The following is a 14,043-nucleotide window of genomic DNA, read 5'->3' as shown; positions in this document are numbered from 1 at the left end:
GGGATGGTCACGCCGCAATCCCTTCTCCTCCATTCTCCTCTTGGGATCTTGGGCACGCACGCAAACGCGCCCGGCGTGAGTTTTAAGCCACCGGGTCCGGGACGCGAACCGTGGTCGACTACATGGGAGTCCAGCGACATAGCCATTACGCTAACTGCTGGTTCCCCCCACTGCCCCGTTTCTGTGTCCACAGCACTGGTTTCTGCAGACCTGCTGATGCTGGAGAGGAGATGAGGGCAGAGCCATGAGCCCTGGGGGTGCGACTCTTCCGGGAGGGTGAAGGCCCAAGTCCCTTGTGTGCTCCAGTTTCCTAAAAAGGCCAGGGAGCTGGTGGGGTTACGCTTAGTCACCTGTCCTTAAATACTGCTCCTTCCTTCTCTGCCATGCCAGGGCTCACAGGATGCAAACTCTTGTCTTAAGGAATGGATTGACTCGTGTAACCTGGGAAGTCTGCGGGTAGGTTCAGGCATGGTTAGATCCAGCTTAGATGATGGCCCCTCCACCCCCCAGTCCTACCATTGATGTCATTCTCAGCCCAGGTCTTATTGGACAAGATGGCTCCAGCCACCAGGGGCTCACGTCCAAGACAGGGCCCTCCCCTATCCCATCAGTTCCAGCAAAGAAAGAATTCTAAAAGTGAACAGCGCTGCCCGGCATGGCCAGCACAGCATCTCCTAATGGATCAGCCCTTCAGAAAACAAGGTCTGGTCCAGGCCGTGCCCAGTCTTAGTTCGGGCGTCCTCATGCTACTTAGTGTGTGTGCAGCGGAGCCGCTCGTGCGTTCCCAGGGCAGGCAGGAAGCTTCCAGCGTTGGACGTATTTGTGTCCTGCCTCGTGAGACCTCTCTGAGCCTCCCTTGTCTTGTCTGCAAATTGGAGAGACTGGACTCTTGTTCCCAGGGAAGTCATGAGAGGTTGGTGTGACGGTGGCCACGCAGGCCCGGCACATGCGTTCACATATTTCCTTACTCCTGCATGCACTCATTCGCTCACCTGACACATTAGGATCCTGCCTGGGCAAGGCCTGGCCAGGCGATGAGACAAAGCAGTGAACAAGAAACCCTGCAGTCCTTAGTCACAGAGCTGACAGGCTAGGTGGGGAGACGCCAACACCAGATTTTTAAAAACTAGTTTAAAAGGCCCAGTCTTAAGCTGGACTGCAGAGTTGGAAGCCACGTGCCCACCACGGTGCAAGTCCCCAGCCCAGTGAGCTTGGCAGCACCCTGGGTGCATTTGTGCCTGCCAGGGTGCTGCCACACTGGAGGATGGGGAGAGGGGGCAGATTCCAGTGTGACTGAGCCCCGGGAAGGACGTTCCTCTCTCTCTCACACACATGCACAGTCAATTATGATTTTTTATTTTTCAGTTTAAAATACAAAATTAACAACTTAATTAACATATTGCAAATGAAGACAAAAGCAGGAGGCAGAAATGAAAGAATTACAGAGGATCCACTCAGGGGGCTCAGGGAAGACCCTCTGAAGAGGTGAGAGTTAAGCTGAGGATTGACCAGGTGAGAAAGAGGCCGCAGGTGAAGAGCTGTGAAAAGACAGGCCTCTAGAGGGGCAGCAGGTGTAAGGCCCTGCGGTGGGCGCAAGCTGGCTGATCTCAGAAACTCTGGAGGTCGGAGCGGCTGGAGCTCAGTGAGCGGGCTGGGGTGGGAGTATGTGCCTCTGAGCACTAACATCGGAGTCCTGCCCCCCACCCCAAGGCCCAAGGACTGGGCCTGCCTCGCTGTGGAGCTGGGACAAGTCCCTGCCCTTCTCTAGACCTTAGTTTCCCTATCTATAAAAGGCGGGCGTGGAGTCACTGATCACTCTGTCTGAAAGTCATCCAGGTCCTTGGAGGGGCAGCAGGTTGAGGAGCGGTTAAGGTACTGGACTCCCCCTGACCAACCACAGTTCAAGTCCTAGACCCGGCAGCTTGGAAATCACTCCGGGCATGTGCATGTGTGTGCCCAAAGTCCTGAGAGGAGAATGGAGGAAAAGGGATTGCAGCGTGGCCATCTCCGCTAGGAGACGATTTCTCACTTTACTTTCCCTCGCTGTCTCTCTCTCCCTCTTTCCAGCGAGTACACGCACCCTGCGGCAAAAAAACCTTTAAAAAAAAAAAAAAAAAGGAAAAAAAAAAAGAAAGAAAATCGTCCAGATCCTGTTGTGTCAAGGGCCTATTATGTCCACTGCCCTGAGCCAGGTGCCACTGGGGAAGAAAGGAGGAGGAAGAGAAAAAGGCCTCGCCCTCAGCTCAGTGTGGACTTAGGAGTGATGTCTACCTGGGGTCAGCCAGGGAGACTTGGGTGGAATCACCGGCCTCAGCTGTGAGCTCCACACATCATCTCACAGAATCCCAGATGGTTCTTGGGTTGCCCTCATTTTACAGATGTGCAAACTGAGGCTCAAGAAGTGAATTGTCGGGACCAGCAGTTAGCGTAATGGCTATGTCGCTGGACTCCCACGTAGTCAACCGCGGTTCGCGTCCCGGACCCGGTGGCTTAAACTCACGCCGGGTGCGTGTGCGTACGAGCCCAAGATCCCGAGAGGAGAATGGAGGAGAAGGGATTGTGGCGTGGCCATCCCCCCTGGGGGGTGGTTTCTCTCTTTCTGTCTCTATGTCTGTCTGGCAAGCGCACGCGCCCTCTAGCAAAAGCCTCTCCAAAAAAAAAAGAAGTGAATTGTCTTGTCTGAGCCCACATAGGGAATGAGGGTACAGGTTAAGCCACTGTAACAAAATGCCCCAGATTCAGGGGTTAAGTGTGTCTCTCATCTACTGTGAAATTTTGCTGGTAGGCAGATCTGCCATCCTCAACTGCAGCTATCCTCCCTGGGGCCAGAGAGCCTGCACCCAAAGGCGTCACATCCCAATGGGCAGGAAGGGAAGCAGGACATCCAGCCTGGCCCTCCAGCACCCACCCTCCCAGCCCAGTTTCATCTTTTGCCTAGAAGATCCCAGCAGCCTCCTGCTTCTTCCTGGCCTGCTATCACATCACTTCCCCCTGCCTGGAGCTTTCAGTGGCTCCCCAGTACACTGAGAATACTGTGTATTGCTCAGCTTGCAATCGAGGATCTTCAACACCTAGCTCAGTCCTTCTCCAGCTCCACCTCAGCTCCTGGGGTTCTTAGAATGGGGTTCAGAGGCTTCAGACCTGAAGCATTCCTTATGAAGCAATGTCTGAGATGACCGTAAGTCATCCTGGAAGATTGACCCATTTCCACTTGAGTTTTATGTCTGTGTGGCCCCTAACACAGGGCCCGGCATGCAGGGCTACCTGAGGTAACCTGGGTTACAGGTACACCCCTCTGGCTTTGCAGGGAAACGTGCCCAAGTCCCACTTCTGCCCCTTACAGGGATAACAGCAGGGCCTCTAAAATCCTGTGAGGAAAGGGCCTGCTCACAGTCTCCCATCTGCTCACTATGCCTTTTTCCATGCCCAGCTCTCCATGAGGAATTTTCCTTGGAATATCCAAGCCCCATCATGGCCCTGTAGGGTAGGTTCTGTTATCATCACCCCTTTTTATAGGTGGGTAAATTCAGGCCCCAAAAGGTGACATCACAGGTCGGCAGATGGCGTGGAGGTTAAAGCATTGGATCCCACATGGCTGACTACGTGGACCCAGTGGCTTGATAAACACCTTGAGCTCGTGTGCATGGAGAATGGAGGAGAATCACTCCTGGTGGGGAGTGATTTCTCACTTTCCCTCTCCTGTCTCTTTGTCTCTCTCCGATGAACACACATGACCTATAGGAAAAAAAAAAAAAAAGTGAAGTCACATAGCCAAAGTTGGGTGGAGAGCTGGGGGGACCAAGGTGGATTTGGACCCAAATCACCTGCTTTGGAGCGTGTTCTATCTTGATCTTGTGCTCCCTCGCAACCAAAGTTAAAGAAAACAATGAATACCCAAGCACTTGCTGAGTTAGGGCTGGCTGGCACTGGAAACTCACGTGAATATCAAAGCTCTCTGCCCCCCCGGGCCCCTTCTCGGGTGAAGTAGAGCCTATGGGTGGGGCATGGAGCTCTGATGTCCCGCCCTGGTTCGGGATACACCACCACGGGGACTGCCATTCACGTCTGGGGACTTCTCTTTCTTCCCTCCCAACCTCCTTGGCCTCCTGCACTGTGCCCTGGGCAGGAGAGGGCAGGGACAGGCCATGGTTGAGGATTCCAATCAGAACAGGGGAGGGTTTGGGGAGGCTGCACGCCCCCGGCTGACTGAGGCCCCTTCTCTCAGCCATCACCTGCTCCTCCACATCCTAGTGTCCAGGATGGGTGTGAGGACCAGGATGACCTAGGCTTGGCTGTGTCCACAAGTCACAAGGACCTGGCCCAGCCCCCTCCCTCTGGACCTCGCTTTCTTATCTGTACAATGGGAGTGAGGCTGGCTTCACAGGGTTGCTGTGAGATTCAAATAAGATCATCCCTTTCCTCAACGAATACGTGTTGGGTACCTGTTTGTGCTAGGCATACACCCTGAGGTCTGGAGTGGGTGGGAGGAGAGAGAAATTTGATCAAAATCGGCCCAGCAACAATCGTGCAATGAACGTGATGGGGCAGCTGTAAGCCACGACTTCCTGGAGCAAGAGACCAATGCAGTCAGGAGGCACCCTGAACGGTGGGCGGGGATAGGTGGAGAGGAAAAAGAAGGTTCCTGGGAACATCTGGCCCAGGAAGCAGCTTCAGAGAGCTCAGAAAGGGGAAGAGGCTGGAGCTCTGGCAGGGGTGCAGAGGAGGCAAGGCCCTGGGTGCGAGACTGAGAAGAGGACAGCCGAGGACACAGCCAAACAAATGGAAGGGAGGCGGCGGTTTGGGGAGGCCTGCGGGCCTCTAGAAAGCTCTTCCCCTCCCAGAACCTCGGTTTTCACTCACGGTGAAATCGGCACCATGACATCTATTCTGTTAAGGCCTTCGAAGATTAGAGAAAATCTACCCCACTGTGTATGAAAGACCTAGACCAAGGGACTTCCATAATGGTGATCACAGTTATGAGGAGACTTCAGAAAGTTCATGGAAAGTGCATACTGGGAAAAGAATTACGCATGGACTTTACATTTTTTGCACCAAAATAAATTCATATTTTAACTCCAAGTTCCCACAAATTTTTTTTTTTTTTTTTTGGTTTTTGCTGGAGAGAACATGGCCCGACCAGGGCTTTTTTTTTTTTTTTTTTAGTTTTTGCTGTAGAGCACATGTGCTGACCAGAGAGAGACAGAAAGAGACAGAGAAAGTGAGAAAATCGCCCCATGGGGGAAATGGCAATGCCACAATCCCTTCCCCTCCATTCTCGTCTCAGGATTTGGGGCACACATGCACTCGCACCTGGAGTGATTTTCAAGCCACTGGGTCCAGGATTCAAACTGCGAACAGCCACGTGGGAATCCAGCACCTTAACTACCATGCCCCTGCTGGCCCCAAAGATCAAGCCTTAATGAAAGACATTCCAAAGTCACATTGCAAAGGGGTGAGCATACAGGAATGGGAGGAATTTGAGACCACTGTTGCCAAATACCTGCCTCAGTTTTTCTCTCATGCATGGCGAGTCAACTGAATGAACCCTTCATGCCCCAAAGCGGAACATTTTGAGTAACCAAATAAAGTAGTGCTGGATTAGAACCCCAAGTATCAATACCCACGAGTCCATATGGATATAGCTAAATGATTGAATAAATAAATGCAAAAACAATAACGGGAGATAAAGCTCCCATGCAGAAGAGTTCCAGATGCTTTACGTAGATGCTCCACCCTTAGGGAGGTGGAACATAACCTCCCAGGCCTTAGCTGTGAATTGCACAAAGTGACTCTCTGTCAAAGAGTACATAACGAGGTGGGGGGGGGGGCTCAGCAGGTGGGGTGGGGGTTGGGGGGGGCTCAGCAGGTGGTGTGGTGGTTAGGGTGCTGGACTCTCACATGGCTGGCCATGGTTCAAGTGCCTGGACCTGGCAGCTGGCTTTATCGCTTTCACTCTTTCTCTGTCTCTTTCTGGTAGGCGCACAGACCTTATAGCAAATTTTAAAATAATAATAATAAAGTTAAATAAACGTTTAGAAATATTACAATGTAACATTGTTGGTTTACTAATTGTGATAAAGGTGCCGTACCAATATTAATAACATGGGAAATTGGATGTGGCGTTTACAAGCACTCTCTGTACTGTCTTTGTAGTCTTTAAAATTGTCCTAGAATAAAAGGTTTATTATTATTATTATTTTATGTGCACTCATGAGAGAGAGAGTACCCTGAACACACCCTGGTCATGCTTTGACCCTTTTTCCTCCATTTTTCCATCCTGTCAGGACCCTGGGCTCACACGTGGCATGTTGCCAGTGGGGCCAGGACTCAAACCACAGTTGGCCATGTGGGATCTCTGCATAGCATTTAACCACTGCACTATAGAGCCAGCTCAAAAAGTTTGCTTTTAAAAAAATGTTTGGGGGTTGGAGGGCAATCAGGTGGTGTGCTGGTTAAGGCACTGGACTCCCACATGGCCAACCATGGTTCGAGTCCCAGACCTGGCAGCTTCCTTTCTCATTCTCCCTCTCTTTCTCTGTCTGTCTGGTCAAATCGAATAATAATAGTAATAAATGGGTAAATTTAAAAAATAAAAAGAAAGAAGTTTGGGAAGAGTCAGTCCAGGCCTAGTACAGTCTCCATGGTGTCATCAATATCCCCTTTTCCTTCTAGCTTCATGATGTTTCATCCTCAAGGTTGTTTCTTGATCCAAGATGGCTGCTGAGGCACAAGCCATTATGCCTGAGTCCCATCTAGGAGAAAGAAAGAGGGGTACATGAGCTTTCCTCCCAGCTACATCAGCCTCATCTAAGAATATTTCCCAGAAGCCTCCCCTAACAACTTCCATTCATTGACCACTAGTAGCTGGAAAAAAACCTGAGAATATAATCTTTAAGCTGAGTCCATTGCCACCAGGAATAAAGTAGGGTATGATCAACAAAGAGAAAGGACAGAAAGGAATTTCACAGGCAACTATGCAACTATAATAGCAGTCTTTTAGGTACTATTATAATTGCATTTTTTAAATTATTTTATTTTATTTTATTTTAAGTGCAAAGCAGAGAGAGACAGAAAAAGAGAAAAGTGAAAAAGCAAGGTTCCAGGTCGAGGACTTGAACTGCAGACAGCCATGTGGGAGTCCAGCACCTTCTCCACCACACCACCTGCTGGTCTCTTATTATAATTGCATTTTAAAGATGGGCAAACTAGGCCAGCTGGCGGCATGATGGTTAAAGCAGCTGGATGCCACATGGCTGACAGGGCAGTTCAAGTCCCAGACCCAGCGACTTGAAAAATAGGCAGGCATATATGCGCCCAAAGTCCCAAGAAGAGAAATGGAAGAGAAGGGATTATAGCATGGCCATCCCCCATGTGGAGTGCTTTCATACTTTCCTTCCCCTTTCTCACCTGAATATCAAAGCTCTCTTGTAAGCGTATATACCCTCTGGCAACTAAAAAAAAAAAAAAAAAAAAGATGAGCAAAATGAGACAGAGAGGTTGAGTGACTTGCTGACAGTCTGAGAACCAAACTTCTTTTAAATTTGGTATAAGGCATGTGCGCTCACTGGAGAGAGACAGAGAAAGTAAGAAATTAGCCCCCTGCTGAGGGGGAGGTGGCCACTCTGCAATCCCTTCTCCATTCTTCTCTTGGGATTTTGACCATGCAGGCACAAGCGCCCAGTATATTTCTCAAGCCACTGGGTCCATGACTCCAACAGCAGTCGGCCATGTAGGGTTCAGCTACCTTAACCTCCACATCATCAGTTGACCTAGAAGATGAATTTGATGTCAAAAATCATGACTCAAACCTGTAGCCCTAACCATGAGGCTGTGTTGCCCTATTATCAATGTAACAATGCTAATTGAGTGACGTGGACGACGTTTGCTTTGCTAAACCTGAATTGCCACCAGCAGTGTGAATGTGGGACACTCGGCTGCAATGCCATTTTGTCTCGGTTTGTCACACACTTCCACCCAACTCTGTTTGCCAGGGACTTCGTTCTCCCACCACTTGGCTCTATTTCATCCACGGGGAAATTCCTTCCCACCCTCTGCCTCTGCCTCCCTGGCCTCACTGGCAGGAATTTATCTTTGCATATCAAAACCACCTCTGCCCTTTTCTCACCACCTGAAGCTGGTGAAGCCAGGCAAGAACAGAGGCTCAGGAGTTGGCTTTACTTCAAATCATGGCTTTCCTTACTGTAGACCTTGGTGCAAATTAACCTCTCGGTGCCTTGACTTCCTGATCTGTGATGTGGGCATACCAAGAGTTCCTATCTTACAGAGTTGTTGTGAAGGTTCAGTGGGAAAGAGATGACAGATGGAAAGCACAGTGCCTGGCCCACAGTCGGTTCTCAGCAAAGGTTAGACTTTGGTGCCAGTGTGATCCCAAGTTCAAACGCCAACTCAGGTGGGACTCACCTGTGGTCATGCAGAGGCTCCATGACATGTCTGAATTACTTCTTTAGAATATAATCAAAATGAAAGCAAACAGTTACAAAATTTCTATGAAGAACTCATTAGCCACCACCCCCAATACAGCCCCAGATATCAGCTCACATTTAGAGGGAAAAGCATCGGCTTATCAGAACTGGCTTAGATTTTTTAGTTTTGCCATATACTAATGGCCTGACCTTGGACAAGTCCCTGTCCCTCTTCGGCCTCAGTTTGCTCAGCTCCCTAATGGGCTGCTGATACTGTTGCCAGAGCCAAATGTGAAAATTGGTTGGGAAAGGAATTTATGAGCTGTTAAATGCTTGGGGACCCAAGGTTCATTTGAAGTTAAACAAGCATTGCTGATAATTAGAAATCAGTTTCCTGAGGCCAGCAGGTGGCATGGTAGTTGAGATGCTGGACACCTACATGGTAGACCGTAGTTCGAGTCCCAGCCCTGGTAGAGCTTGCTTTCTCACTTTGCCTCTCTCTCTCCAGTGAGTGCATATGCCCTGCAGTAAATTTTAAAATAATAGTAATAAATAAAATTAAATAAATAATTTTAAAGAAAGAAAGAAAAACCAGTTCCCTAACTCGGAACTGCTCCCTCTCAGGGCTGGGATTTTCAGGGCCCCGCTTTGCTGGCTCTGTCCTACATCAGCTGTGTGGCAGTAAGTAAAGCCCTGTCTCTGGCCTCAGTTCTCCATCTGCTCAGTGAGGGCCATCCGCCATGTTCCATCCCACAGAGACAGACTAAGTGAATTGCCCAAGGTCCTAGCAGTAAGTTCTGGAGAACCAGACTCGGAGTCCAGTGCTCTTTCTACCCAGAACAGAGCATTGCTCCCTCCACAGTCTGCCCTTGACCGCAACAAAGCTCTGTCTCTCCCAACCCACCTGTGGGGCCACAGTCTACAAGCACATGATACTCTGGGCCTGGCTTTGGGGGAGTGCAAGACCAGAGCGTTGGAGGGAGCGAATTAATCTCATTTCCCCAGAAATGTATGCAGGCCCGGCCCAGTCCACAAACATTTGTCTCCAAGGAAACTAAACTTTCCTCATCCTGGGAGTCTGCCCTGTCACCCCTTCCAGCAGACAGGACCAAATGCACAGGAGGGACGGTGAGAAGGATGATAATAATACAGTCAGCTGGCATTTCTTCAAAGAATTATTTATTTAATTTTATTTATTTTTTCTTTTTTGAGAGAGATTTTTGCTATAGGGTAAGTGCATTCACCAGAGACACGGAGAGGTAGAAAGTGAGAAATCACCCTCCAAGGGGGGTAGCCATGCTGCAATCCGTCCTATTCCATTCTCTTGCCAGGATCTTGAGCATGCACACACATGTGCCTGGCATGATTTTGAACCCACCAGGTCCAGGACTCCAACCGCAGTCGGCCATGTGGGAGTCCAGTGACATAACCACTATGCCATCTGCTGATCCCTATCATTTTTTTTTTTAATTTGTTACAGGGCATGCATACTCACCAGAGACAGACAAAGAGAGAGGAAATGAGAAAGCAAGCTGCCAGATCTGGAATTCGAACTGTAGTCAGCCAGGTAGGAATCTAGCACCTTAACCACCATGCCACCTGCTGACTTTACCAGCTGGCTTTTTTAAGTATTTATTTTTTATTTTATGTAGCTTATTTTTTTTTCAGTTTGCCACAGGGCATGTGTACTCACCAAAGAGAGACAGTGAGAGAGAAAGTAAGAAAGCAAGCCACCAGGTCTGGGACTTGAACCATAGTCATCCATGTAAGTGTCCAGTGCCTTAATCACCACAGCCCACCAGCTGACATTTTGAGGTGTTGTACTAGATATCTGACTTGGAGCTCTTAGGAATGGAGCTCTCAGGAATGGTAGGTGTTATTTTTTCTTTTCCTTTTTTTTTTTTTAAGAGAGATTTTTGCTATAGGATGCATGCACTTGCCGGAGAGACAGAGAGACAGAACACAAGAAATCACCCCCCTGGGGGGATGGCCACGCTGCAATACTTTCTCCTGCATTCTCCCCTTGGGATTCTGCGTATGCACACACACGTGCCCGGCATGAGTTTTAAGTCACCAGGTCCAGGACTCAAACCGCAGTCTATACATGAGAGTCCAGTTTCGTAACCATTATGCCATCTGCTGGTCCCAGGAATGGTAGGTGTTATTAATAACCCTATCTTATAGATAAGAAAACTATGATCCAGAGAGCTTAAAGTGACTCCCAAGGTTACACAGCTAATAAGACGCAGAGCCAGAACTCGAATTCTAACAGGGGTGGTTGTTAGAGCTGCAGGCCCCCTAAACATATCTAGGACATAAGATCACTCAGCAGATGGGAAGCCAAGGTCCATGAAAAGGAAGAGGTTCGAGGCATACATTTACAGGGCTCCCTCCAAGAATCTCACGTGCGTGAACTCACTAGTCATCCCAATGGGATCGGCCCCACGCCGTCTACAGAGGTGGACACTCCAGCCAAGCACGGTGGGCCCCACAGCTGGAGAGAGTTGGAGATGGTGTCCTAGCCAGGATCCTCTGACCAAAGCCTGTGCTTTTCCACCCCTTTCTCTGGGGTTCCAGATTCAGTTCTGGCTCCTGCACCCTTGGGCCATGTTCTGCCATGGAGGCAAGGACTCCACTTGGCCTGGCCCAGCAGGGAGCCTGCCAGAGCTGGCTGCCCAGGGCCAGGGGAGCTGAGGACACTCAGTGGGTGGCCAGAAGCTGGCTCTGGGAAGCCAGTGATCTGATGGAGGAGAGATCGGCAGGGGACAGGGACCACAGCCTCCCAGGAGATGACAGGCTGAGGACTGGCAAGGCCTCCAGAACTGGGACAGCTTCAAACCTGCTCTCTGGGCCTCAGTTTCCCTATCCATACTTGAGCAGATTGGTCTCAGGGGTCACTACAGCCCCTTTTTAGCTCTGACAGTGTAGGGTTCCTTTTTTTATTTTTATTATTTTTTTAAGCTTTGCAATAGGGTGCATGCATTAGCCAGAGAGAGACAGAGAAAAAGTGGGAAAGTGAGAAATCACCGCCCCCCAGGGGGGATGGCCATGCTGAAATCCCTTCTCCTCTATTCTCCTTCTGGGATTTTGGGCATGTATACATATGCATCCAGCATGTTTTTTCAAGCTGCTGGGTCTAGGATTCAAACTGCAAAGTCAGCCATGAGGAATCCAGCCATCTTAACGTCCATGCCACCTGTTGGCCCTATAGAGTTCTAAGATGCCTGTGTAAGTCATGTATTTCTGCGTAACAAATTGCACAGACTGAGTGACTTAAACCACACCTACTGATTATCTTTCAGTTTCTGCAGATAGAAATCTTGGCACAGCATAACTGGGTTCTTTTCTCCAGGTCTTAGCAGGCTGGAATCAAGGCATCAGCTGGACTGTGTTCCTTCAGGGAGGCTCAGGGTCCAATTCCAAGCTCATTTGAGGTGTCAGCCAAGTTCAGTCCCTGTGGTTGCCAGGCTGAGATGCATGATTTCTTGCTGGCTGTGGGTTGGAGGGCACTCTCAGCTCCTAGAGGATACTTAGGAGGTCTTGGCCATCCTCATGTCCCTATTTCCCTCACATCCTGCATCTAATACATCCCCCTTTGGTTCCACCTTCAGGGTAGATTCAAAATCCAACACCCCTTCCATGCACTGCCTCCACCCCATCCAGCTTCCTCCTGCTAACCCAGGAAGGACCATTTAGGGAGCTTCCTCCTTGCTGCCCTGTAGCCCACTGGTAGCCCACTGTGGTGGGGGAGGAGATGTTAAAATACAAAGTTGATCCCTGCCCACCCATGACCAGAACTCTCCCTTGGGTTGTCAGAACAAAAGGCAATGTCCTGGAACCAGCAGATGATGTAATTAATGGTTACTCCCACAGAGTCGACAGCAGTTCAAGTCCCAGACCAGGCAGCTTAAAATTCACATGGAGTTGGGGCCAGCAGGTGGTTTGGTGGTTAAGGTGTTGGATACTCCCATATGGTTTGCCACAGTTCAAGTCCTAGACCTGGAAGCTTGCTTTCTCACTTTCTCTTTTCTCTCTCTCTCTCTCTCTCTCTCTCTCTCTCTCTCATCAAAATAAAACCCCCAGGGGGGATGGCCATGCTGAAATCCCTTCTCCTCTATTCTCCTTCTGGGATTTTGGGCATGTATACATATGCATCCAGCATGTTTTTTCAAGTTGCTGGGTCTAGGATTCAAACTGCAAAGTCAGCCATGAGGAATCCAGCCATCTTAACGTCCATGCCACCTGTTGGCCCTATAGAGTTCTAAGATGCCTGTGTAAGTCATGTATTTCTGCGTAACAAATTGCACAGACTGAGTGACTTAAACCACACCTACTGATTATCTTTCAGTTTCTGCAGATAGAAATCTTGGCACAGCATAACTGGGTTCTTTTCTCCAGGTCTTAGCAGGCTGGAATCAAGGCATCAGCTGGACTGTGTTCCTTCAGGGAGGCTCAGGGTCCAATTCCAAGCTCATTTGAGGTGTCAGCCAAGTTCAGTCCCTGTGGTTGCCAGGCTGAGATGCATGATTTCTTGCTGGCTGTGGGTTGGAGGGCACTCTCAGCTCCTAGAGGATACTTAGGAGGTCTTGGCCATCCTCATGTCCCTATTTCCCTCACATCCTGCATCTAATACATCCCCCTTTGGTTCCACCTTCAGGGTAGATTCAAAATCCAACACCCCTTCCATGCACTGCCTCCACCCCATCCAGCTTCCTCCTGCTAACCCAGGAAGGACCATTTAGGGAGCTTCCTCCTTGCTGCCCTGTAGCCCACTGGTAGCCCACTGTGGTGGGGGAGGAGATGTTAAAATACAAAGTTGATCCCTGCCCACCCATGACCAGAACTCTCCCTTGGGTTGTCAGAACAAAAGGCAATGTCCTGGAACCAGCAGATGATGTAATTAATGGTTACTCCCACAGAGTCGACAGCAGTTCAAGTCCCAGACCAGGCAGCTTAAAATTCACATGGAGTTGGGGCCAGCAGGTGGTTTGGTGGTTAAGGTGTTGGATACTCCCATATGGTTTGCCACAGTTCAAGTCCTAGACCTGGAAGCTTGCTTTCTCACTTTCTCTTTTCTCTCTCTCTCTCTCTCTCATCAAATTAAAAAATAACAATAACAACAAATAAAATTAAATAGTCTTAAATTTTTTTTAAAGTGCAATTCTCACTTTTTTTTAAGCGAGAGATTTTTGCTATAGTTTACATGTTCTTGCCAGAGAGACAGAAGTCACTCCCTGGGGGAATGGTCTTGTTGCAATCCCTTCTCCTCCATTCTTCTCTTCAAATTTTGGGCATGCACACACATGTGCCTGACATGAGTTTTTAACATGTTGGGTCCAGGACTTGAACCATAATAGACTAACATGGGAGTCCAGTGACGTAACCATTACACCATCTGCTAATTCCACAACTACCACTTCTAATAGAGTTAAACATATTTACCAGACCAGTAATTCCACACCTCAGGATTTATCCAAGAGAAATGAAAATATATGTCTACACAGAGAGTTGTACATTAATGTTCATACCATATACCAAGATAAAACAGCCCAAATGTCCATCAACAAAATGTCGCAGAGGCATACCACTGAATGCTACTCAGCAATGAAAAGTAATGAAC

This window comes from Tupaia chinensis, unplaced genomic scaffold (assembly GCF_000334495.1).
Source record: "Tupaia chinensis unplaced genomic scaffold, TupChi_1.0 Scaffold140086_1, whole genome shotgun sequence".
NCBI classification, from domain to species: domain Eukaryota; kingdom Metazoa; phylum Chordata; class Mammalia; order Scandentia; family Tupaiidae; genus Tupaia; species Tupaia belangeri.
The sequence above is the reverse complement of the archived record's forward strand: the minus strand, read 5'-3'. Positions refer to the sequence as shown.